At 45.8% G+C, this 27745-nt stretch overlaps 1 long non-coding RNA gene across 1 annotated transcript; it reads right to left on the reverse strand.

The window, feature by feature from the left end:
- Positions 1-10697: 10697 nt before the first annotated feature.
- LOC118155252 (uncharacterized) lies at positions 10698-27621 on the reverse strand. The gene is made up of 4 exons (XR_013520420.1): positions 27462-27621; positions 21453-21682; positions 17054-17139; positions 10698-13196 (listed from the first exon to the last, which is right to left on the reverse strand). It is a non-coding gene; the product is annotated as an uncharacterized LOC118155252 (long non-coding RNA).
- Positions 27622-27745: the final 124 nt, after the last annotated feature.

Below are 27745 nucleotides of genomic sequence, written 5' to 3' on the forward strand. Positions count from 1 at the left end.
TCCTTGAGACAAAGTCTAAATTTAGTTAATTAATTAGAGTACCTCAACATGGGCCTGGCATTCATTCATTTATCTATTTACCCATTCATTCACTTTTTTCTCTAACGATAAATTTATTAAGGGTCTACAGTATTTTGGGTGCATAAGAAACAGAAAAAAAAAATGTAATTAAGTTTTCAACTTCCATGTCTGACTGTTGTTCACAGAGCAGTAGCTGAAACTAGAGAGAAGTTGCAGTCATTCTTCAGATTTCTCATGTGGGCACTAAAGTGTGCATAATATAAATACAAACCGTGCAGAAGAGAGGAGAGACGGTGTTTGGACTGGAGTTGTCTAAGATGTCAAGAAGACATCATGATTTGCCCAGGCTGCAGGCTGAATGGGATGCAGGATGGAGGAGCGTGTCCCGGGGAAACGGCTGATCAAATGCACGCCGCAGCAGCTCGCCGGTTGCAAGGAGAGGAAGCAGAAACCAGGAAGACAGGAGCGGTGGCCCCGTTGGCAAGGGGCACAAAATGAATTAGCATAGGAAGAACCGGGACCAGACGGAGGACTTGGAAAGAGGCAGACATGTTGCCTTTCAAAAAGGAGAAACCCCAAGCTGAGGTACTGACTCCCTGAAGGTGGACACTCAGGCCATGGCTTGGTCAGCTCACTCCTCTCTGCCCTGGGAGTTAAGACCTGGTGCCAGGGATATCCCTGCTGCCCTCACATCCTTGGCACATGCCTGAGCTCAGCATGTGGGTTCGGCGTGGAAACTGGATTGAGGGATCCAACAGGCAAAGAGAAGGAAATCTCAGTTGTTTAGTCATTCTATTTCCTCCTTCCTTTCCCAAGCCAGCAAGACCTAAGAAAGAATGTTCTTACCCCTGAGTCTCTTCCTCTCCTTAGAGAGCCACACGGCCACCAGGAGGCGCCTTCGCCCTCCTGGCCTCACCTGGGAGCAGCGAGTCACATGCCACGTCAGGCACTTGAGGCAGGTGGGGAACAGAAGGAGGAAGGAAGTGCAGTGCCCAGGCTCCCCTGCTAGAGATGCAGCTCAAGTCCAAGGGGCTTGACCGCTCCAGCTCCCTGAAGCCACATGTCCTGAGTGTGCCTCTCTCCCCGTTGCCTGTGCAAAGTCCCTTTGCCTTCGCAGCTGCTGTTTCTTTCAGAGCATGTCAGAAGCGTTGGACTAAAAGGTCTCTAAAGTCACTACTCGCCACATGTTTCCTTTTTTCTTTCTTCATTGTTATTCGAAAGTACCAGGCATGCTACTACGAGGAGGGATCAGTGTGGATTTCTTTTTTTACCTTTTTTGAGATAAGAGTCTCACTCTGTCACCCAGGCTGGAGTTCTGTGACGCGATCTCAGCTCACTGAAGCCTCCACCTCCAGGGTTCAAATGATTCTGCTGCCTCAGCCTCCCAAGTAGCTGAAATGACAGGCACATGCCTGGCTAATTTTTTGTGTTTTTAGTAGAGACAGAGTTTTGCCACGTTGACCAGGCTGATCTCAAACTCCTGAGCTCAGGAAATTCGCCTACCTCAGCCTCCCAAAGTGCTGGCTCACAGGTGTGAGCCGCCATGCATGGCCCGGAGCGTGGATTTGGAACAAAAATGGTTAAGGCCAATGAACGCTGGCAGAAGGGAAAGTTGTGTGGATTTTTTCTCAGATCGTTGAAGATAATAAAAGCAGGTAAGAGTCATGGAATTCAAGGAGCACTGCTTTCCTTTTTCTTCCAAACAGTTCACTTAGAATGTAAATTCTGAGCTTCAGCCCTTAGAGAATAAAGTTACAAGACATAAGGTTTAAAATGCCTGCTCCTTATAGTATAACATAGATATTTTTAAAATAATCATAACATTTTCTTTCTGGTTAAAAGAACCCACTAATTTATTCTAGTAATCCAGAATCCTTGTGGGTGGTGATATGAAATTCTATTATTGTTCAGTTAATCTACTACAGTCATTTCCATAATTTAGGAAATTAAATTTCCGTGAAACTTACTCTAAAGAATTTTCATAAAGCAACAGTGTGATTCTTTTGCCATAGATATGAAGAATATATTTATACATTTTTTCACGTAGATTATTTTTTGCTTTGGTTTTCTGTGACAATTTTCTTGCCTGGCACTGTCTTGAGAAAGCAATTCTCTTCTATTGCTTAAGGAAAAAAAACTGTTACAGGCAGTGCATAATTATATTTATTTAGCTTCTTTACCTAAATCCTATTTTAAAATTTGAATGACTAAAGCAGAACCTACCAGCAAAATGGAAAGCAAAGACCATAATACTACATCTATAGAATGTATTTCTAATTTAAGGAGCATTCTTCTGTGTTCTGAAATCTTAATGTAGATTATTTTATATTTCATTGGGTTCCCCTATTAAGAGTACACTCCCAATACGATATGAAGCTGCGTTCCCCAGCTTTAAATAGCAAGTAATCTCCTATAGAATAGGCATCACCTGGGACACTTTGGAGCAGTGGTGCTTCAGAAAGAGTGTGTCGCTGTGAGTGCAGCGTGAGGAAAGGTTAACCCGGATTTGCAGGGGGCCCGTGTTCGCCGCGGCTCTGACCGGGCCTGATTTTATCTCACAGCTTCCTTTGTCTATTTCCACGTTGCCCGTTAATTGCAGGGTTTCCACTTAATGAGGCTGAACTTCAGTAGCAGGCCTCCGTTTATGTACCTCCAGGAACGTGTAACGTCGTAAAATGAGCATCCAGCCACATCAGTCAAGATCGTGTATCTTTGTTAATATTCATTCATAGGAACATCAATATCTGTTCTCAGTATATACAGCGGACAGGTTTTTTCTTTTTCAATTGCAGGATTCACATCTGAACCTCCCAACAGAATGATCTGAAGACAGGTAAACTTAGACAGCGGGGATACTCACCACCTACTAACGAGGAAGACCTGAGGAAGGCAGGTAAACTGAGAAGCCCATAACCGATCACGCAGTTTTAAGAAGCAGTGAAAGTCAAAACCGTGTAGGGGCAGGGAAGGGGTGCAGACACATCTGAAGATTAGGAATGAATATTTTGTTGTGGGCGTGGGAAATTTTTAAAATGGATTAGTCGGCTAACATCAGGTACAAGGTTGGCACCAGATTTAATGAACGTTGCTTATGTGGAATATACCAGCATCCACTGGATTAGCCAAATCTCCACTAATTGGAAGCACCTGGGAACTCTCCTGTCCATATGTTTTCAGGTAAGGGCCAATTTGCTCCAGAAGAGCTCAAACAAAAGTCCTAAAACATAACTGCCACAATGTCACATTTAAGCAACCGGCATATACTTCAGCAGTATGTAGACATTTCAAATGACATGTGTAAGTCCTCTGTGAACAGTGTCAGCTGTTGACAAATGCCGCTATTCAGTCTGGGCAGAAAGCAAGTGCAGAGGCCACCCTGGCTGCGTCTGGGTTCATGGAGGGAGAAAATGCCCCGCACTCAGTTGCTCAGAGCAACAAGAGCCACAGAAAAGCACCTTGTTCAAATGGCAATAGTGTTCTGGGCACCAAAGCTGCTCACATCTGATTCCTCATCTGCAAAGAAGTCATCATACGGAGGGAGGATGGCTCCTAGCTGCTTGTAACTTTATCCCTCTTGCCTCTTAGGTGCCCAGATGAGAGGAGGGGCTTTGCAGTGTCACTGCTGGCACTCTACCAGCAGCTCACGGCCCCTCTGGTCTAAAGAACGCTGGCAACAATGGCTGCATTGTGGCAGTCCCGTGCTTACAGTGTGGGGCAGCCTTCACACTTCAAATGAGGATCAACATGAGCATAACTAATGGAGCCATCAAAGACATGGGTTTGACGCCCCAATCTGAAAACACCCACCCATTGCAAATTCCTCCTCAGGGCTTTTCCCAGGGGAAAAAAAGGCCTGGAAAGGCGAATGGGACACAGCCAAGATGGTGGTGGCCTGCTCTGTGCCAGGTCGCCCTCTCCGAACCTTCATCTCACTGTGCTGTCCCAGCGGGTCCTGGAGATTCCCAGGAGAGGGAAGGAGGCTGCAGCATGTCCCACTGCGCACTGTGACAGGGAACATCCCTGGGCGCTGCGCCCGGCAAGAACGGGCTGAGAGACTCACAACCGCATCCCCGCGGTGCCAGGACGGGGCCGTGGGGTAGAATGGGCCATACAGGGGGAAAATGTGGTCAAGATGAAAAGCATCTTGCATTCAAAAGAGGAAGCCACATGCACTCCAGGCTTGGGGCCACTTTCCCACCCCATGCAAATGAAAGAAGGCGTAACCATGGTGTTCACAGGAACTTTAAAAATCTGGGCCAAGAAGCCCAGGTCTGGAGAGAGTTCTAGAAAGCGTGGAGGTACATGTATCCAGTGGCATTCGCAGAGTCCCTTGTGAGCCCATGCAAGGGACAGGAACCGTGAAATCCAATTTTAACAAGAACCCATGGGGCAGAATGGATCAAGACACATCTGTCACTTACAGACACATTGGAATGACATTAAAAGACAGACATGATGGTTTTATGACATTTTTGCAGCTTCTTAAAAAAAACAACCCGGGAATTTCGATAACAGATCAAATCATTAACAAACTGTAGAATTCCTTAGGGATACCCTGCTTGACTGCAAACCTCCTCCACGGAATTAAATTAAATGAATTTAGCAGATTTTCTGCATGAGGTGCAAGTCAGGGATGTCGTGTGTTTCACTAGCTGGAAATCCAGATAATTCCACTGTGCTGTGATGTCTTATTTGTGGTTTCTCTACACAAATGTGTACTTTTCTTTCTTTCTTTCTTTCTTTCTTTCTTTCTTTCTTTCTTTCTTTCTTTCTTTCTTTCTTTTTTTGAGTCAGAATTTTGTTCCTCTTGCCCAGGCTGGAGTGCAATGGCACAATTTTTTTTTTTAAAGGTAAAAATTCAATTTTTGTTTTCTATTGAAATAGAGTTGTAACTTGTAAGCTGGCAAAATTGGGAACATTATTGATAGGTGTCCATGATCCAGTTTTGCGGGGGGAGAGTGAAAACTCGTGAAGTATGGCTCAGCGTGATCTTTCGCCTCATCCTGTTTGCCCATTGACTCACTGCAACCTCTGCCTCCCAGACATAACCAATTCTCCTACCTCAGCCTTCCGAGTAGCTGGGATGACAGGCTCTGACACCACGCCCAGCTAATTTTTTTGTATTTTTAGTAGAGATGGGCTTTCACCATGTTGGCCAGGCTGGTCTCGAACTCCTGACCGCAAGTGCTCCACCCGCCTTGGCCTCCCAAAGCGCTGGGATTACCCAGCTGTGTGCACTTTTAAAATACTAACTGAGAAAGTTGCATTCTCTGCTTTTCCTCCTCCTACACTTCCACTTTCTTTGCCATTCTTCGAAGAGCTGGGTCATAAGGGAGGGAGCAGTGGTCAAGACACTCTCTCGTTCCTCCTGAGAGAGAAAGGCAGCCATGACCTCCAGGACCTAGGCTGGACCATCAGGTGAGCCCTGATGCTGTCCCCATGGACACAAACAGCTTTATACAACATTAACCTCAGGCACGATCACTCTGAGACCAGGATACATCCAGACAAAGACAAAACCTTTCTGTAATGATTTGTAAACACAAACAAAATATGCACATAGTATGACCCATGAAAATGACCCACCATCCCATTATCTTGGCCAGTGGAAGGAAGATTTCTTTACTAATTATAGCCTGGCCTTGCTATAGTCTGTGTGACTTTTGAGATAAGAGAGATGAAGACGCCCAGTCCAGCAATAAGCCCTGCTTCTTGACAGCATGCAGTCCACAATGGCCCCACCTTCTTTAGTCACTCCCAAAACTACCTAAGGCAAGCCCAGTTTCCACTGTCCAGCCTAACACCCTCCTTTTGTGATGCTTCACACTCCCAGGGCGTGGATTCTCCCTGGCTGTGACTTCTTCCACCCCAGGTGGTCTCTGAAGACGTGGACACCCTCCCTCACCACAGGCACACTGGATCACGGCCTCGTCTCTGTGAAGACAGTTTGCCAATCTTTACCTCCAGCACTAACCTCTCATTTGGATTAAACGCCAATTTCCAAATGCCTGCTGAATATTCCCGGATGCCATGCTGCTGGAAACTCAAATTCAATTTGCCCCAAATGAAGCTCATCATCTTTCTCCCACGAAAATCTTCTCTACTTCCCTGCAGTTCCCATTCACAGAATGGCACTGACGAATTTTTAATCTTTCAGGCTCTAAACAGGAAAGAGAACGTACAGAAAGTCAAAGGTTGCTAGGTAATGTATTAGGATCTCCCGTGATTCTTAACCAGGTGTGAAGTGGTACTGGAGTCATGTCGAAGAAACAATTATTCTGACCCTCAGTTGAAGACAGGAAGGAAGGCAATTGGAGGAGGGACTGCTCAGTAGGGTTTTGCTGTAGGGAGGGAGAGACGGGAATCAGCAACAAGTAAATCAAGGACACATGGAGATTTACAGCCACGGAGCAGGGTGGGATGGGGGCGGATTCTTCATCTCTGAAAGCGGGATTCTTACTAGACCGTCTCAGCAGGAGTCATGCTGCAGGCAGGCCAGCATGGTAAATATCCAGGAGTGATGAGAAATCTCATCAGCTATCAAGAGTCGAGAATTTTTGCTAAACTGATCCAGCAGGATTCTTTCAAAAACTGGACTAACCCGGCCAGGGACAGAGCCCAGGGTCAGAGCCTGGTCCAGAAGAAAGTGCAGAGACCGCCTCGGGCTTGGTCAGGAAGAGGGGCTCTGTCTGTATCTCTAGCTTGATTTACTCTTGACTTTATTTTCTTAAGACGTCCAACAAGAATAACAAAACAGCCAATGTTAAAAGTTTAAAAATATAACATCGTAAAATGATGATGTCCCTTATATGTGAAGATTTGGGGGGAAAATGTTGGTCAAAGTAGCTGTTTTCTTCCAGTCTGGCTCTTTTCAAAGTCTGGGGAAGTCCTAGCTTTGTATAACTTACGGTCCCCACTACTGGCATTACCCCTACACCAACGTAAATGGAAGAAGGATGCAATTTGCTAAAACATGAGTCAAAATGCTGGCATGAATATTTCCTGGCTGCAGCTGGGGTCCTCTGACCCATGGGGTCTGCACACTGGCATGGGATAGGGTCTGTCCTCCCACACTGTCCGCGGCTAGCAGGTGGGTAACAGCCGTGTGTGCTGATGGGCCTTGTGATCCAAACCAGTAGCTTCTGAAACGATTTTCAGCAGACTCCCTTGTCGCGTTTCCTTCTCCTTCATTTAATTTTTTCTTCCTCAGTTTCTATTTCCAGCTCCTCGGTGACTGTTGTGTGCTCCAGCCCCATGATTCTTCTTCAGAGGATTCTGGGCGTGAGGAGCAGGTTCGTCTATGAAAAACACCAAACAGAACAGAAAGCTCTTACAGGGGCTGCTGGGATCCGCAAGACTCAGAAGTTACTCACTAACCAAAATTACTTATGGCCTGGAAATTGCAGTAGGGTCGACACAATACATTCTACCTTATTATTCCTTAAAATATTAAAGTCAAATATTACTTTTTATATAAGAAGTTGAAGACTAAATAAAGCAATAAATGTTTATGGAGATGCTCCTGCCTCTGCCTCCTGAGTAGCTGGGATTACAGGTATGCACCCCCATGCCTGGGCTAAGTTTTTATTTATTTATTTTGTAGAGGTCTTGCTCTATTGTCTAGGCTGGTCTAGAACTCCTGGCTTCAAGCAAATCCTCCCACATTGACCTCCCAACATGCTGAGATTACAAGACAGGAGCCACTGTGCTTGTCCTAAAAACCAACAATTTACAGGTGTGCGCCCCATACATGTTATACAATAAAGTTCATAATATTGAACAAAGTTTCTTTTAAAATTATTTTTTCTGAATGAATCCTTTAAAAGCCCCTTCCAAATCCTGTTTCTGTTGGTGTCATGGCAGCCCTTATGAGTAGTATTTGGGGTTTGGGTTTGTGTGTGCGTGTATGATTTCGCTTTTTTTAGATGGATTAACTCTGGGTACATCTGTTCTGTTTTCCTCGTGGCAGCTGGCTTGCTTCCTCTTTCACTTCCTATGTTTCAGTAGCCAATTAGAAAGGTGGAATTTACTTTCACCAGATTGTAAGGTCCTTAAGGGCAAAATCGCACCCATCCATTTTATTACTACAACCCAGCTGCGTTTAATAGTCCACAACGTTTGTGTTGATGGCTTGTTAAGTGGATGCATAATAAATGAATGGGCACATTTACATTCCAGGAAGTGGGTCTGAGCTTCATGTCAGGACCTCAGGCCTTGATTGTCTCCTAACCAGAATGAAGTCCTTTGCCTTTTCAGAAGTAAGAAGATGTACCTAGCCCCCTAATAAGAAGCAGGGCTTAGTGACACAACTATAATTGGAAAAGCTCAATGATAACGCTCCATAAATATGAGGTCACATATCACTAAGTATTGGGACACTGGGAACAGGTGTCTGGCCAGCTTGGAAAAGGCCCTGTAATGTAGAAAAATGTCAGTCACTGAAAACCTGGATTCTAGACACATGTATGTCAGTAATTTAATTGTGTAAATGTTTACTCTGCCTTTCAATTGTATGGGCCTCAGTTTCTCCATGTGCAAAACGCCGTAGGGAGTAGGTTACACCAGCTTTAGCATCCTTAGCAATCCAGGAAGGCTTTGTTATTAGAAAATGTAAATCAAATGGCAGACATGATAACATAAGCCAGTTATTTTTCGTAACAGGAAAAAATGATCACCTATTGATTTGACATAAAATGTATTTCTTTTTCTTCTGTCACCCCTGTGTTTCTCTGCTTTTTTCAGCATCTTACAAATGCTCCTTCTACATGAAATGCACTGGCCATGTGACCCTGTGCTAATCTATTCCTAGGATTATTTTGGTTTCTGGACTCTAGATGGGAAGATCAGGCCCCGCACAGCGTTTATTTCTGGACCTCCTGCCTACTGTGATAGCTGCCACGTGACAGGAGCTCAGGACGGTCTTTACGACCAGAAGAATGAATGGATCCACATACGAATGAAGAAAGAGACTACTACTGAGAAAACACCAAGAAGCTTTCCACTACTCGGTATTTTGAAACCTGAAAAAACTTAATTGTACTTTACGTTGTTGTTAACTTGTGGCAAAACATACACGACATAAAAGTTACAGCTTAAGCACTGTCAGATGTACAGTTAAGTGGCATGAAGCGTATTCACACTGCTGTGTGAACGCCACCTCCATCCAGCTCCAGAACTGTTGCATCATCCCAAATGGAAACTCAGTCCCCACTAAACACTGACCCCCATTTCCACCACCGCCACCCCGGACAACCACAGGACCTTGAGCTGGTTCCAGCTTTTGGCTGTTGCGAATAACGCTGCTAGGAACATAGGTGGACAGAAGTCCGTTCCTGACCCCGCTTTCTGTGCTTTTGAGCATAAAACCAGAAGTGAGGTGACTGGATCATACAGTCATTCTACGTTTAATGGTTTAAACTGCCAGTCTTTGACACAGAGGCTGCACCATTTTACATTCTCACCAGGAATGTTCCCATTTCCCAGCATGGTTCCAGTGTCTCAGAATCCTCACCAGCACCTGCTGTTTTGATAGTTTTTTTTTTTTCAATAGTAGCCAACGTAGTACTATCACCTAATAGGTGAGAAGCGTATCTGTCTCCAGGAGCTTCCACGTGTACGCTTCTGATGCTGAACGATCTTGAAGACCTTTCCATGTGGTCACTGGCTATTTGTAAGATTTTCGATGAGGCCCTTGTGGCCGTCAGCCTACAGGCACTCCGACTTCATGTTCATACCATTCAGGGTCTGCATTGCTGCTTGCCCTGGTTTGCAACCGGCATGCATTTGCCTGGTTGACCAGTTGTCAGCCTAGCGCTAGTGGTTTGCATCTATCTCACTGGATTCTTGCCAAATGGAGAGTAGACCTGCAGGTGTCCCCATTGAAGAGACGAGGCTGAGACACGCTAATGGACTTCAGCCAGACGGCACCGCTAGTTACTAGCCCACTTGTAGTTCAGCCCTGGGTGTCTAACGTTCACATCTTCTCTCAGCGTGAATGTGTGTTCACTGTGCTGATACACCACACAGGCACTGACCCTGAAGAAAAAGCAAAACACCTAAGTAACTGCAATATTCTTTAATATTTAGACTCATCTTAAGAAGGAATCCTGAAAATGACACTGCCCTATTTATTGGGTAAATGGTAAGCCTCTCTTCTCAGAGCAATCTGAACACTGTTTATAGACTGTACACTTTATTATTTATTTATTTGTTTATGTATTTTTTAATTTATTTTTTTATTTTTCTATATATTTAATTTTTTTGAGACGGAGTCTTGCTCCATTGCTGGAGTAAAATGACGCAATCCTGGGTCACCGCAACGTCCACCTCCCCTGTTCAAGCAATTCTCCTGCCTCAGCCTCCCAAGTAGCTGGGATTACAGGCATGCGCCACCACACCAGTCAAATTTTTTGTATTTTTTAGTAGAGATGGGGTTTCACCGTGTTGGCCAGGCTGGTCTCCAACTCCTGACATCAGGTGATCTGCACACCCCAGCCTCCCAAAGTGCTGAGACTACAGGCGTGAGTCACCATGCCCGGCCCCCTCAACACCTTACCTTATGCATACACACAGCCCCAAAAAGTTATTAAAGTTTTAATACAGATGATCCTTCAGTTTGATTTATGCTATTAAGTAAAAGCCTGTTATGCATAAAGGGGAAAAAAATAAAAGAACTAGTTAAGCACTTTTTTATTAGCCTTCAGGCATGCTCATTAACCATGCTGAGACTGTTTTGCGGAATTTACGCATTATGTGCATGTACATAGAGTGCCATATAAAATAGATCATTTACCCAATAAATAGGGCATCCCTCCCACTCAACCGAGGAATCTATCAGAGTTTCCCTTATAAATCCAGGCTGCATTCGCTGTGCATGGGAGCGGCCTTCCATTAAGACGCATACATCTGGGTTTGGAAAAGGTCGAAGTGCCTTTTTAAGCAGAAAATTACTGAATCGGGATCGTTAGTGACTCTGAGTAATCTTATTACTCAGCATTCCCCTCCCGGCCCCACCTCACCGCCTTAGAAACCGCGTCAGGACTGAAACCAATTTCCTCTGTGGCTTCATTTCTCACGTCCTCTGGGGGCGCAGCCTCCCAGCGTTCAGTCTACCTCTAGGACCTCAGACCATTTCCAGAGAGGCCCATCGCAAGCACTTTGCTTCCGACACTCAGCAGCCAGCTCCCAGAGAGGCTGCATTTATTCCTGCTGCGGGCCCCTACCTGATTTTTGTGAGTGAGACTGAGTTCCGTTCAGACGAGAGGCCACTGTGTTTCCAGTGTCCTGTGACTTTCGAACTGGAGAGGGAGTTGAGGGTGCCTATCTCCCCACCTCCTCCGCCCAGAGGCCTTGGCTCCAACAAGACCATGCAGCTGGCAGGCCTCGCAGCCAGAGAAGCTGCAGCTCTATGTGCTCCTCACGAGCATCCTCTTATGGGCTTGGTCATTGCTGTCCGTGAAAAATAGATAAAATATTAACTATCATGAGAACAGAGACATGTTCATCCCGTGTAGTTGGTGCTCATACAGCAAGGAGCTGGGGTGGGCAGGGAGCTTGTCCCCAAGCCCCTGGGATGACTGGAGGAGGCTGGGCATTACCGAGTTTCTTAGCAAAGCAGCTGATGTTTAAAGAGCAAAAGGGCTACACAGGAGGACGTCGGGCAGACTGCAGGATCAGTGTCTACCTCGTACATGGACCTGACACTCAGTGACCCTCCCAAAAACAGGCTGCTCAGTATCCTCAGGTCTGGGGAGATGAGGCTTCACCGGAGGTTCCAAATCAAAAAGGGTTTTGTGCTGTGAATGGGAGAGCTTTCTAAAGCCAGACACATCTGTGACATGGAGGAAGTGAAGGGCATTGAACAGATTTCTTCAAGAAAACGTGTCCCGCCCCACACGTAACGCAGCCGCATGCAGCCACGGAGCCAGGGTGTCTTGTGAATCGTACGGGTCTGAATTAAGATGTTCGTAAGTCCCGGGGCAGAGGCTCCTGCCTGTGATTCCAGCACTTTGGGTGGCTGAGGCCAGCCTGGGCAAGAGTGAGAACTCATCTCTATGAAAAATTGTTTTTAAAAAAGATGCTCATTAAATGCAGGCACCAGATTTCTCGGTCTTGACGTGAAAAACAGAGTTAAAAATGCCTCATTGATGTGTTCCTACTAATTACATAGTAAAGTGATAAGATTTTGAATGCACTGGGTTAAATACACCCGTTAAATTTAATTTCATCTATTCCCTTTTTACTTTTATCAGCGTCGTTATGAGGAAATTGCAGTGGGACTTGTGATTTACCTTGTGTTTCTACTGGCTGGTACTCATACAGGACTTCTCAAAATCTTTAATATGCTCAATTGCCTTGTGTATCCCTAAGAGACTATGTAGCAGCCAGCATTTTCCAAACTACTTGACCCTACACGCTATCTTAAAGAACACGTGTGACTCTCCCTGACACACCAACTTTCCACAGTAAATAGTTTCTGAAATCTGTCACAGTGACACGTGCGTCTGTAGCTGGGTCCAGTTCAGACTCAGCTACCCGCCACTGTCAGTCTTCTGACAAATCCACAACAATTTTCTATGTATTTGCCTTCTTTGTTAACTGAAATTATCCAGATACAGCCAAGAGGGGGACGTTACTGGTGATCCCTTTTTTAATGCTGAATGCATTCATCCTGTAATCTGTTAGCAATAATTTTTTCAATATTAAACATTAATATCTCTAAATATTTACACATTTTTACAGATACTTAAGCTCTCAGTACAAATTTGTCCCATTCGACTCTCTAAAACATTATTTAAATCCACTGTTATATCTGTCCATTAGACACAATTATTTTAAATGTTTCAATCATCTTTAAAAGTGTACAGAAAAAGGCTGGATGCAGTGGCTCATACCTGTAATCCCAGCACTTTGGGAGGCCGAAACAGGTGGATCATATGAGGTCAGGGGTTTGAGACCAGCCTGGCCAACATGGCGAGACTCTGTCTTAACTAACAATACACAAATCAGCTGTGGTGGTGGCAGGCGCCTGTGATTCCAGCTACTCAGGAGGCTGAGGCAGGAGACTCACTTGAACCCAGGAAGCAGAGGTTGCAGTGAGCCCAGATAGGGCCACTGTACTCCAGCCTGGGCTCCATCCTGGGTGACAGAGGCTCTGTCTTTCCCCATCGCCCACCCTGCCAAAAAAAAGGTACAGAAAAAACATTCAAATATCAAGTGAATTACAAGAGTCATAGTTAGAAACAGGCCCCTCAACTGGTTTGAAAAGTAATCATATTTCAACTCAAGCTCAGTTAGGAGGTGTAATTTTGCATATGTTGGACAGTTAACCACTGAGTTTTCTTGGACTTGGAAAGTGGAATGAGCAAAGACACAAAAGGAAAGAAAAGCCGCAGCCACTCTGAGGAAGCCCAGCCACAGGTGGAGGACTGGGGAATGCCGGGCTCTCTCGTACGGCAGGAGACGCGGGCAGGTGTCCGGCCTGCAAGGCCACCTGGAGACCTGGGGCCGTCCGAGCAGCAGCGCTGTGGGCTCACCCCTGGCAACGCTTCAGCAGAAAGACGCAAAGGAAAATGTGTATATAGTTCCCTAAGAAAATTGTTTTTAATGGCACCATAAAGTTAATTTTTCTTTAATGTGTGTGTATGTTTTTAGTAAAAAACCTCTAAACCAAGCTTGTCCAACCCACAGCCTGCAGGCTGCTTGTGAGCCAGGATGGTTTTGAATAACGCCGAACAGAAATGGGTACACTTTCTTAAAACATCGTAAGATTCTTTGTGATTTTTTTCAGTGTATCAACTATTATGAATGTCAGAATATTTTACACGTGGCCCAAGGCAATTCTTTTGCTTTCAGTGTGGCCTAGGGAGGCCGACAGACTGGACACCCCTGCCCTAATATCTATTTGGACATCCACAGACACGCTAACAAATTGATGGGTTAACTTCAATGACTCTGGAATTGATTCATTTAAAATGAATTACCTTTCATTTTAAATATACACAGTTCTCAGCCTCTGAAGAGAAAAGGCAAACCAAATGCCCTGTTTGAATTTTCCTGAAATATTTGGAAAGGCATTTCCTTCCACTTTCTGCTACATTCGGTAATCCCCACCTAAGCTCTCTGAGTAAATCATTCTGAGAATGACTCCTCCTCCTGTACATGGATGCGCTTTCTTCTAAAACACAAGAACGTCCTCGCAAAGCCACGGGAGCAATGACAACCGAAAGATGGCGTCCATCTCTGTAGCTCTCTGTGGATGGTGACGTGGCCCTCGCGGAGGCGGCTGCAGGGCTGGCGGGGCTGCTGCTTCTGGGTCAGCTTTCACCCAACTCCAGCATCTTCGCAAAGTCCTGAAGTCCCTTAACAGCCACTGAGATGAAAAGCTGATAAGCATTCCTTTTCATTATTCATTAGCATTTACTGCCTTTTCTTACCAAAAAGGGGTGGTACACTTAAGAATGCCGACAGGTTTCCCCTGAAGCAAATCAGTGGCCCTGACTTTCCAATCTCTTCCTGCATTTTAGCTGACTGTGACTTCCAGTTACTAGGGGTGGCAGGGGACTTACCCCCGCCCCCGGGAGGACACTGGAGGTCAACCTGGGACCTGGCGCATCTTCCCAAACTTCACATCTATGAGGAGATTTAGGTTGGGCATGGCAGCTCAGTTGTAATGAGACACGCCCCTGTCATAAAATCAAACAAAAACAGGGACTCTACAGCCTTGTTGGCAAAAGTCTCCCTGTTCCAATGGCCAAATAAATTAAAGTGGGGCCAGTTTGATGTTTATTAAGTAACAAGATCCTTTTAGAAAAGGAAGAATTGAGGAAGGGGAGGGAAAAAGAAAAGGAAGAATTAGAACTTACTAAGCCCAATTAGGTTTATTTAAGTTGACAGAGCAACTGGCTGATTTTGCCGTAACCTATTATTTGCGTAGGAAGGGCATTTTGACTACACAGTTCTGTGGCAAAGAAGCAATTTTGGTAAACAGAGACCGTTTCTGATCAGTGCCAGGGTCTATGCTTTATCCCGAGAGCCATGTATACCCACCCTCTTCCTCGCATAATCATCTAGGTGGTAAGTCTTGTCCTTATCACACTGCCACAGATTACATCTCCACCAGAGCTAGTGGGCTTTAGTGAACAAGGCACGGTGCATCCCCGTCAGCGACAGAATCCCAGGACTGCTGTGCAGCCCTTCTCATAGACATGCCGTGTGCCTTTTCTCTACTGACCAAAGTGAGCGTCTGTGTTTTTTATTTTTATCTCCAGACTGTCAGCTAACAATGTAGTTTCTCCAATTATAGGCACTACCTGAAGCTATAACCATATGGTCGAATGTCTCGTTCCAGACGGCCAAGTCATGAACCTATGGGTTTAGTGGCTGAATTTTACTCACTTATTAGATTTATATCACATCTTTTCTTATGTGTGTTGAAAGATTACCCTGTTATTTTGACAAGAGCTCTATAAAGGAAGAAGTTAGAAGAGAGAAGGGAGGCTGGGCACGGTGGCTCACACCTGTAATTCCAGCACTTTGGGAGGCCAAGGTGGGCAGATCACCTGAGGTCAGGAGTTTGAGGCCAGCCTGGCCAACATGGTGAAACCCCATCTCTACTAAAAATACAAAAATTAGCCAGATGTGGTAGCTTTCACCTGTAATCCCAGCCACTCAGGGGGCTGAGGCAACAGAATCACTTGAACCGGGAGGCAGAGGTTGCAGTGAGCTGAGATCGCACCACTGCATTCCAGCTTTGGAGACAGAGTAAAACTCCATCTCAAAAAAATAAATAAAATAAAAAAGAGGGGAAATCATGACCAAGAATGAAATGACGCTGCCTGGGGCTGCTTTTTCCTGGAGTTTGCTCACTGTCAACTTAGGAACTAACTTCCAGATTTCAGGAAATAAACAGAGGCCAAAACTAAAATAGACTAGGACCTGTTAGGGAAGGAGGGAGACCACGGGAAGGTGTGGAGCCAGAGCCTCTTGTGTCTACGGAGAAGTGGATGAAGCCACCTGACTGCAGCTCCCAGGCAGGCAGGGAGAGACGAGTGTGGGAGTCAGACAGACAGGCCGGCCGCCCAGCTGGCAGGGTGTAAACAGTGGCTGGGGCTCAGGGAACCAAGCCCAGACCCAGTGCTTTGATGTGTGGGCCTGCAGGAGTGGCATGGGGGTCTCCCTCCCCTCCCGCCAGCCTCTGCCTCTCGAGCCTCTGTCTCTCCCTATGTACAGGACGAGGCCATTCTCTGAAGCTTCCTTATCTCCCTAGATACCAGGTCCCCAGAGAGGAACAGGATCACCTTCAGTCCTTCCCAGAAATGTAATTAACCAGAGAAGATTAACTCTCATGTCACAGAGGAAGAGTCTGAAAATTACACACCACACCTGGAGCTCAGCTCAACTTTCCACCAAATCATGGTGCATCATCTGGTCCCATCCAGTCTCCAAAGAGAATGGCACCAGTGTCTGAGCACTGGGTCCAGCCATTCCTTCTAGAAATTACTACCCCTCAAAAATGATCAGTTTCCCCATCTTCTCTTCCCCTACACTGTATCCCAAGAGTATAGAAGTGTCTGGACCTCACTGGTTATGGGGTAATTGTTCTCTGTGCTTATGCACATTAAGTAAAGGTGTATGTCTCTTCCTCCTGTTAATCTGCCTGTTGTTAGTTCATTTTCAGCAAACCTTCCGAGCTCTCAGAAGGGGAGCTTTCCTCTGAGCCCTACAAAACCAGCAGGACTTTTCCCCCATTTATGCATAGGAACAAAAACAGTCCCCTCTCTTAGAGCCTGGCTGCAAACATTAAATGGTAGATGGTGTGGAGAGCACACTGGGGGCCTCTCTGCACGGAGAAAGTGCTGAGTAGAGTCTAGCATCTCCCCTTGGCCTCCTCTACCACCTCCCTTCGTCTTAAGCACCATGGCTGGTGGGTGCTGCGTTTCCAATATTCCAGAAGAAACTCTCTCCAGTTGATTGACAGAAATGAATGTCTCTTTTAGATGTAAAGTCATAGGAAGAATTTTAAAGAACACACCTTTGCCTTCTTTCCTGCAGGAAGACCGTTGACTCCAGGTCTGAGGCAGGATGGAGGCGTCGTGAGCAGGAGGCTTCACCATGCAGCTAAGTACAGAAGAATAAGGTGAGCATGAAATAGTTTTAGGAACAGTCTCTAAAGCCAGTGTCACTCGGAAAGAGAAAAACAGTGAGTGAGAGTGTTTATTGTGCATTGCCGAATTCACAGGGACAAACGGGGCATGAACGATGACGCATGCTGGAACGTAGAGGTGACGTCTCCAGGAAGAAGGAACGTGAGGGGACTGTGGTCACCTGGGAAGGGCTTCCCTTGGCACAGCTGCCAGATGGAGGCCACTGGATAATGTTTGTTTATGTCTTGCTGCCCAGCTGTGTTAAGATTGCAGGACCTACCTGTGCACAGAAGAACTGAGACCAGAAAACAGAACCATGGGATGGAGGAGCTGGGTTAGGATGCAAAAAGAAGGTCAACACCGACTCCATAAAGGGCCTGACCTGGGGAAAACCAGTGAGCTGACACTGAAGGGTCAGGAGAGGCTACTGGGTGCCTGAGAGGGAGACCTGCTGCTTCCCACTGAATTCTCGGACCTGCTCTCACACAGGCCGTTCATTGTCCAACAATTCTGTTTCCCAAGAAAGATCAAGCAAGAGGAAAGCTCAGCGCTGCCTGTCAACTCCCTCTTATGTCAGGAAAAACTCAAAAACGTGGGAAGAGGGACATCACACCCCATACAGAAGTGCAAAAAAAAATTCACTTGAAATAGAATGATGATAGTATTTATCAAAATGAAAATACTTTTTTTTTTTTTTTTTGCAAGTACCAGCTAAAGGTCCAGTTTGGGTTAGGCCTCCAATGGGACCTGCCCTGAGTGTGGTGTGGGGTGCAGGGGGCTTCTCCCAGAACTTCTGACCCTGGAGTGCCACGTCCGCTCCTGACAGTCGTGCTGTGCGCTGTCATTATTCTCATCTTCACCCTCAGTGCCCTCTCCAGCCACGATGCCCGTCTCAGCCCTGGTGACGCCAACCTTGCTCTGCAATTGTAGGTGTCATTCGGCTGCATCCACCGGGGGTATGGCAGTTTCCATAGCAACTAATGTATTTCAACAAGGGGGAAATGGAAGGTTCTCAGCTATAAATAGAGTGAAAATTGAGGAAAATGAGGAGCAAAGCCAGAAGCAGGTGACGGGTGGTGCCTGTGGGAGAGAGAGGTTTCGTATTTAGCACAAGGGCTACTGTTGAGGGCAGCAGGCAGGGCTCCTCCTGGTGTGCTTGTCAAATCCAGGTCAGCCTCACGCAGCCCTATCCCCGCTCCTCAGGTGCACGCAAGTGCTCAGCTGCGCCGGGAGAACCGCCTTCTCTCCAGATACAGAGATATATTATTTTTAACTAGATTAAGACAATAACTACAAAGGACTGAGGCATTTTAATACAGGCATATGCAAATTACCAGGGATAATACAACTTAGGGCTGAAATAAATGTCCTGCTAAATGGCCCAGTGTTGCTCAGGGGAAAAGGAAAAAGGCACAAGACAGGCTCCATGATCAGTAGGTAGGAGGCTGGCGTGCCGTCGCATAGGATGGAACCTGAAGCAAAGTCGCTTAAGCACATGCGACTGACCTTACGGCAGAGGCAAGAGGCAAGCAGAAACACCCCGGCATTGCCACCACTCACGGGGCGTCTGCGGCACAGATTTCTTCTTCTCTTTTTCAATTGTACTTTAAGCTCTGGGGTTCATGTGCACATCCGGGGGGTTGTTGCATAAGTACACGTGCCCTAGTGGTTTGTAGTCTCCATCCCCCGTAGCCTCCATCAGGCATTTCTGACAGTGTTTTCCCTCCCCAGCTCCCCGCCCCCTGCTATCCCTCCCCTTGCCCCCCACCCCTCAACCTGTCCCAGGGTGTGATGTTCCCCTTCCTGTGTCCAAGTGTTCTCGTTGTTCAACACCCGCCTGTGAGCGAGAACATACGGTGTTTGGTTTTCTCTTCTTGTGTCAGTTTGTTGAGAATGAGTTTCTAGATTCATCCACGTCCCTACAAAGGACAGGAAGTTGTTGTTTTTTATGGCTGCGTCGTATTTCATGGTGTATATGTGCCACATTTACTTTGTCCAGTCTATCATTGTTGAGCATTTGGGTTGGTTCCAGGTCTTTGCTATTGTAAACAGTGCCCCAGTGAACATACGTGTGCATGTGTCTTTATAGTAGAACGATGCATAATCCTTTGGGTACATACCCAGTAATGGGATTGCTGGGTCAAATGGAATTTCTATTTCTAAAGCCTTTAGGAATCGCCACACTGTCTTCTGTGATGGTTGAACTAATTTCTTTACAACTGCCTTTATGTATACTGTCTGCTCTGGAGCCAGGATAACCACAATTTACATCATCGATTATTCAGACAAATCATAGAATTGCAGATTTGGTGAAAACCTTGAAAGCACACCCAGTTCTCTCTCCCACTCCAGGCAGAACTCTATTAGAATATCCAAGACAGACTTGTTTCTGTCATAATGCAGTGACCATCCTAACAGACACTTCCCAAGCTTCCTCCGAAGCTGTTGAGAACACTCTCACTTTTAAGGATTCTAATCCAGATGCCTGTGCTTCGAACGTAACCCCCAGCCTCCTCAGTGAATGCTTTGCCAAAATCTCGTGATCACCTTTTTCACATTTCTGAGAATCAAATAACAAGAGTTGAGTTAAAACAGCTCCTGTTATTTTATTCTCAGAAACGTGGATAATGCGTGCTCATTGCTTCTTGCCCATCACTTCATGTATTTGCGGCTTTCACTGAATCTCCCAGGGTTCACATAAGCATGATTTTATGACAAAGAAAAACATTCACAACAGGAAGTTCACTGAAAAATATGAGCTCATATTTCTGGGGGAAAACGGCAGTAAAGGAGAAAACAAGGCAGTTAAATAATTATATCCTGGCATAGAAAGAGAAGACCGGAAGGTTTTACACTCACACATGAATAGTTGCTATCTCTGAGTGCTTGAGGGAAAGGTTCAGGGTAATCTATGGTTTTTTCTTTCCCCATGTTTTAAAATCTCTCAACGTATTTTGGAATAATAGTAACATTGTCATCATAATAGGAAGTAGCTTAACAAAAAGGAAGAGTGAGACGTATTACAATCAAAGCCCATCAGAATCTGGTTTCAAACACAGGTGGACTGATCCCAAATCGCAGGGTTCCCAGCAATTTGGGGACCATGTGGGGCCCACGTGTTCCAGCCTGGGAAGCCGGCAAGAGAGGGTGGCTGAACTTCTCTCCCCAAACAAGGGAATCTTCCAGTGAGCCTTTCTCCATTGCCAGACTCCCTGCTGGAATAAAAACGTTCAGCCTGAACTACCACATAGCTCAACATAGGTTGATACACAAAGATCTCATTTCAGCCAACAGGATCACATCTGGCCATCTGCAGGGCTATGGTTAAGGTTGTATTCGAAGAGGAAGAGGATGGGTAATCATGGCTACAGCTTTACTAGAAACCTGTTGGTCCTTCTTCAAATTCTAATTGTTTTTTTTTTTCTTTTTGATTGTTGTTGTTTTTCTTTTTTGACAAATGCCACTTGCAATGCAAATATAATGTAAATACAAGAAATCCCCACTTAATAATGACTAAATGCTAGGCAGACTGTTTGACTTAAATCAATCCGGCATGTGAATCACTAACGATTTTCCACCAAAGGGATATGTCTCTTACAGCCCTTGTTACTTGCGTGGTCGGTTTGGGTTTGGGTTTTTTTTTTCCCCCCCTCTTTTGCACTCCAAGCAACATTCTTATTCTGATAGATGGATAGATACATCATTCAATGCTAGATAAAAAAGCAAATGCGATGACCAGAAAGACCGTGTCGACGACGGGAACACCAGCTCCAGAAACAACCAGGGCACAGGCACAAGGGATTGTTCTTATTTATCCTTTGCTAAGTTTTTTACATTGATACATAATAGGTGTATATATTTTCGGGGCACATACATTCATATAACATGAAAAGATCAAATCAGTGTAGTTAATATCCAACACCTTAAATATTTGTCTTTTATTTATGCTAGAAGCCTTTAAATGATTCTCTTCTACAATTTTGAAATGTACTATAGATGATTGTAAAGTATAGTCACCCTACTGATCTATGGAGCGCTAGGTCTTATCCCTCCCTTCTAGCTGTGTCTATTTACACCCATGAATCAACCTCTCTTCACTCCTCACCACGGGCTCACTCTTCTACTTCATAGGAGAGCCGTGTTTTAAATATAATCAAGGGTATGTTGGTGGGTGTTTAACAAGCCCCTCCAAAGACAGAGAGAGAAGGGTGAGGAAGAAAGGGAGGGAGGGAGGGAAGAAGAGAGGGAGGGGAGAGGAAAGGCAGTGTGGAAGGAAGGAAGACAGACCTGCTCCATGGAATCCATCCACTTGTATGGTGGGCTTTGACATTTGTCCATCATTTGTCCACTCTTGCCAGTTTCCCCTACCAAGGTGCCATCACTGAACTCAGTGCAGGCAGAGATGTGCACAGTTGGCCCTCGTGAGTCAGTGTGAGCTGCCATCCGCACATCACTGGACACAGTTTCTTTTCTTTCTTTTTTTTTTGGCTCTTGTTGAGGATTTCCTGAGTTTCAGCCTATGTTTACAAAAACGAACAGACAAAAGACTGTGTATAATCTTAGAAAGAGTGTTATCATAAGTCAAAGAATATCTAAATGAATTTAAAAACCCAAGCTGTGTTCAAGGATTGGAAGGTTTAACTTGGGAAAGATGCCATTCTTCCCACATTGATCCCCCCAATTCTTATAAAAATCCCAGCACAAAGCTTGGTAGACAATGACAAGTTTACACTAAAGTTTACATAGAAAGATTAAGAAACAATTCAAACAACTTATGGAAACACATGGAAGGATGCACTTTGCTTGGCTTCAAGACCTATTACACAGTGGCAATAATCAAGGCTATGGTATGGGTGGAGGACAGACACACAGCCTGGGGAACCGAGCAGAAACCCCAAAATAGAAAAACGTAAACATACCAAATGGATTTTTGTCAAAGAGCAAAAGCAATTTAGTGGAGGGAGGATAGCTTTTGAAAAACAAGTGACACCAGCCATTTGGATGGCTTTCCCCTCTTGGCTGCCATGGATGATACTCCCATGAACACAGGTGTACACATACCTCTTCACGGTCCTGCTTTCAGTTTTTTTGCATAAACAAAATGTGGCCTACACACACAAGGAAATATTATTCAGCCTTAAAAGTGAGATAAGTTCTGACACACTATACACCATGTTTGAATCTTGAGGACATTAGGCTAACTGAAATAAACCGGTCACAAAGGAACACTATGACATGATTCTCTTCATGTGAAGTCTCTAGATTTGTCAAATTCATAGCAACAGAAAGTAGAAATGTGGTCACCAAAGAATTGGGGGGATAGGAAATTGGGAATTATAATTTAATGAGTACCAAGTTTCAGTTTGGAAAGATGAGAAAGTTCTGGAGATGGAGGGTGGTGATGTCTGCAGCACAGTGTGAATGTAATTAATGCCCCTGAACTGTACACTTGAATACAGTCAACATGGTAAGTTTTATAGTATGTGTCTTTTTTTTTTTTTTTTTTAAGATGGAGTCTCACTCTGTTGCCAGGCCGGAGTGCAACGGCACAATCTTGGCTCACTGCAACCTCTGCTTCGCGGGTGCAAGTGATTCTCCTGCCTCCGCCTCTGAGTAGCCGTGATTACAGGTGTGTGCCACTGTGTCCAGCTAATTTTTGTATTTTTAGTAGAGACAGCGTTTCACCATGTTGGCTGGAGTGGTCTCTATCTCTTGACTTCATGATCCACCTGCCTCAGCCTCCCAAAGTGCTGGGATTACAGGGGTGAGCCACTGCACCCGGCCATATGTGTCTTTTAATACACATTTTTAAAATGGTGCTGATGCTATTACATATATAATATAAGAGCCAGCAAAAACTCTTGGCCTGAAAATTATACTGTACAAAAATTAATTAACAATAGATTATAAACATACATATAAAATAAAAACTGTAAAACTTTTAGAAGAAAAGATGGAAGGCAATCTTCAGAAACTGAGTCCCGGCAAAGACTTCAGAGACATGACCCCAAACACGTGAACCAAAAGAAAAAAAATAGTGGATTTCATCAAAATTAAAAATTCTGTGCTTTAAAATTCTCTGTTAGGAGGGCGAAAAGAGAAGCTGCAGACTGGAAGACAGCATTTGCAGACTCTATCTAGAATATAAAAAGAGCTCACAAATCTCAACAGTGAAGAAACAAGCAATCCACTTAGGAAACATTTCACTGAAAGGGAGACACAGATGGTAAATAGCCACATGGAAAGATGTCCAACAGCATTACCCACTGGGGCTGTGCAGATAAAAAGCACAAGGGAGTACCATTACACTCCTATCAGGACGTCTAAAATAAAAGATTGTCAGAACACCCGGTGCTGGTGAGGATGTGGAGAAATGAAATCACTCACACGTGGCTGCTGGGAATGAAAATGGCGCCGCTATTCTGGAAAACAGGTTGGCAGTTCTTGTAACCCCAGGCACGTGCCTGCCGTGTAACCCAGCAAAGCTATTCCAGGGGATTGAAAACTAACCCCCCAGAAAAGCTGTGCATGAATACTTAAGGCAGTTTTCTTTGTAACAGCAAAAAAAAAAAAAAAAAAAAAAAAAAAAGGGAACAACATAAATTTCCTGCAGTGAGTGAAAGATCTTACAAACCATGGTTCATCCACAGAGCAAACTGCTATTTTAGCAATAAAGAGAAACAGACTCGTGACCCACGCCGCAACCCAGATGGATCTCCAGGGCATCGGGCTTGGTGAAAAATGTCAACCTCAAAAGGTTCCATATTGTGTGATGCCATTTATGAAGCATTCTCAAAATGACAGTAGAGATGGAGGAGAGATTCGCAGTTGCCCAGGGACAGGGACTGGGGCTTGGGATGCAGACGAAAAAGGCCAGCTTGAGGGGCTCCTGGTGGGTGTGGAACTGCTCTGCATTTTGATTGTGATGGTGGGTCCATAAATCCAGCACGGGATAAATCTCTACCAGACAACGCGCGCGCACACGCACACACACACACACACACACACACACACAGAGTCCAATGCATGTAAAATCTGGTAAGTGCTGAATTAGGTCGGTGTGATCCAGCTCACATTGATGTACCAGTGTCCACATCCTGGCTTTGACCTTGTACTTTGACCCTGTGACAGAAAATGAGATCTTGGGGGAGGTGGCTGAAGGGGCTCTACAAATTATTTTTACAGCTTCCTGTTACTGCGTAATGATTCGAAAATACAAAGTACTTTTTCCTTTCTTTTTAGTTGACATATAATAAGGATGCGTGTCAATGGGTTGCAGGGCAATATACAATGATCAAAGCAGGGTAATTAGCAGATGTGTCACCTAGAACGTTTACCATTTCTTTGTGATAACATTCAAAATCCTCTCTTCTCGTTTCTGATAAATATACAGTATTGCTGACTGTGTTCACCCTGCAGTGTTACAGAACACTGGAACTTATGCCTCCCATGTGGCCACAGTTTCCAAACACGAAGTACGCTTTTTTTTTTTTTTTTTTTTTTTTTTTTTTGAGACGGAGTTTCGCTCTTGTTACCCAGGCTGGAGTGCAATGGCGCAATCTCGGCTCACCGCAACCTCCGCCTCCTGGGTTCAGGCAATTCTCCTGCCTCAGCCTCCTGAGTAGCTGGGATTACAGGCACGCGCCACCATGCCCAGCTGATTTTTTGTCTTTTTAGTAGAGACGGGGTTTCACCATGTTGACCTGGATGGTCTCAATCTCTTGACCTTGTGATCCACCCGCCTCGGCCTCCCAAAGTGCTGGGATTACAACGAAGTACGCTTTTAACCACATTAGAAAGAAGTAGATGCAAACAGCCAGGTGAACGATGGTGACAGCATCCATGACACTTAATTAGACCAAAGACAATTGTCCCTCTTCTTTCCCAACCCCTCTCCTTTTGCAAACTTAAAGTTTTTAATGATTAAAAATGTTAACAAACAAATCCATTTATTTAAAACGCATATATAGGGTCCAGGCAAGGTGGCTTATGCCTATTATGCCAGCACTTTGAGAAGTTGAGGCAGGAGTATCTCTTGAGCCCGGGAGTTGAAGACCAAGCTGGGTAACATAGAGAGACTCCATCTCCTTTAAAAAAAAAAAAAAAAGGTGGGTGTGGTGGCGCATGCTCAGAGTCCCAGGTACCCTAGAGGCTGAGGTGGTAGGATCCTTTGAGCCCGGGAGGCCAAGGCTTCAGCGAGCCGTGATTGTACCACTACACTTCAGCCTGGGTGACAGAGTGAGACCCTGTCTCAAAAAAATCAAAATAAAAGTTCATAAATAAATAAATGTGTGTGTGTGTAAATGTAGGGTTTTAGAGCATGTGCAGAGACCCCAAAGCCCACTTGAAGATTTAGCTGGATCCCAGGAGCAGGAGATGAGATGAGATTCTCCAGGGAGCAGCTGGTGAGGTGCACACCCCTCCTTTCTATTTGCAGGTCATTCCCTCTTTCCAGCCCCTTCTTTGGGTCTCTTAGAGGCGGTGGTGCTGCCTTCTCTGCTGCAGGGCTGTAACAGCACCTCCCACCCTCCCTCCCTCTGTCCCTGCCATATGATGACCTCTGGCAGCACGGCCCCATCCTGCTGGCAGCCCGGAGCTACAACATCGGATGAATAAATAACCTTCTGATTCAGAGCTGTGACTCTCTTGCAAGAAGCAAGTGACACATTCTTCACTAAGTGTTAAAATATGGTCAGCACTACAGATATTTCTGAGTGGAGACAGGTTGCAGAAAAGGCATTCAAATGACACCAAGAGACCCTCTTGTGAAGTGTATTCTGCTAGCCAACTCTCGTCCATTTGTGTTTACATGCGGCTTTTGGATGAATAATATTGTCATGATTGCAAGTCACCTGCAGAGTAGCCAGGAGGATGTCCCACCTCAGTAAACCTGCACGGAGAGGCCAGGGGGTCAAAATGGGAACGGAAGCACCTACTCCTGTGGAGACGCTCTAATTGTGGAAGGAAGCGGGGATACAGGCGCAGTGCCTTAGGTCTCCATGTTTATCTTCCAAGCCGTGGCTTTCAGAAGCTATGCATCTAAAATCTTTCAATGGATAGCAAGATAGATTTCCTCTGACCCACCGGGAAGCTCCACCACCAGCAGCTCACACAGATTCTCCACCCAGCGCTTCCCTGAGCGATGTGCAGTGATAGAAGTACCTTCTGTGCAAGCCAGTCCTCGGAAATGCATTTGGCGCTGGGCACAGAGCGCCACTAGACAACCACACGGCCCTCCCTCTCACACTGAGATATTTTTATTCAGAAATCTCAGCACAGCCTTCAGTTTTTGGCTGCTGGACTCCTGAATCTGTCTTGCAGGGCCTCCTGCCCATGGTGAATCTTTGGAGCTGCCTTTGGATAAGGGAAAATGATTCATAATGGAACCAAAGAGATTCCTTTAATGAACTTGCCCCAGGGGATACCAAGCTCTCTTTATGATCAAATCTAATGAATCATAATGAATTCCATCATATGAAAATGATGCCTCTGCGCCATAGAGGAGCCACAAAACTCACCGGCCAGACTCAAGTGGGAAGAACAACAGGGAGACTGTTTGTAAGGAACGCAGAGGGGCACAAAATAAAATCGTTTGGAAGGAACTTAAATATTACTAATGAGGTGTATGAACTCTCTAAACTTTGGTTTTTAGAGAAAAGAATTTCTTCCCTTTAAGAGGTGATTCAAATGCCTACTGCCTGACAAAGCCTTCTCCAGCTCCCCCTCTGAGTCCTCGAATATCTGGGCTTCTACAGCCCTGACCCCCAGATCGGCAGGAGCCCCATCCCCAGATCTGCAGGAGCCCCCATCCCCAGATCTGCAGGAGCCCCCATCCCCAGATCCGCAGGAGCCCCATCCCCAGATCTGCAGGAGCCCCCATCCCCAGATCCGCAGGAGCCCCCATCCCCAGATCCACAGGAGCCCCCATCCCCAGATCCGCAGGAGCCCCCATCCCCAGATCTGCAGGAGCCCCATCCCCAGATCTGCAGGAGCTCCCATCCCCAGATCTGCAGGAGCCCCCATCCCCAGATCCGCAGGAGCCCCCATCCCCAGATCTGCAGGAGCCCCCATCCCCAGATCCGCAGGAGCCCCCATCCCCAGATCCGCAGGAGCCCCCATCCCCAGATCTGCAGGAGCCCCATCCCCAGATCTGCAGGAGCCCCCATCCCCAGATCTGCAGGAGCCCCCATCCCCAGATCTGCAGGAGCCCCCATCCCCAGATCTGCAGGAGCTCCCATCCCCAGATCTGCAGGAGCTCCCATCCCCAGATCTGCAGGAGCCCTGAGCCCAGTGTACCTGTCTCTTGCCATCAGAGCCGGTCTCGAGTCTCCACACTCAGGACATGAGAACTGTAGTGAGAGTGTGGCGGGGTCTTCCTCCTGGCCCCTGCAGCGTCGGCCCTGGTGCTTCCTGGTTCTGTGGGTTACCCAGCCCCGTCCGCACGGGGATGCAGTGTGGTGGTGAAACATCCCTTAAACACACAATGTTGGTGGGCACCTGTTCTGCCAGGTGGGCACGACACAAGAACAACTCATTCAAGACACATCAGGGAAGTGGGCGAGTCAGGCAGCAGAAAGAGC

The sequence above is a fragment of the Callithrix jacchus genome, chromosome 7, assembly GCF_049354715.1.
Source record: "Callithrix jacchus isolate 240 chromosome 7, calJac240_pri, whole genome shotgun sequence".
Taxonomy (NCBI): Eukaryota; Metazoa; Chordata; class Mammalia; order Primates; family Cebidae; genus Callithrix; species Callithrix jacchus.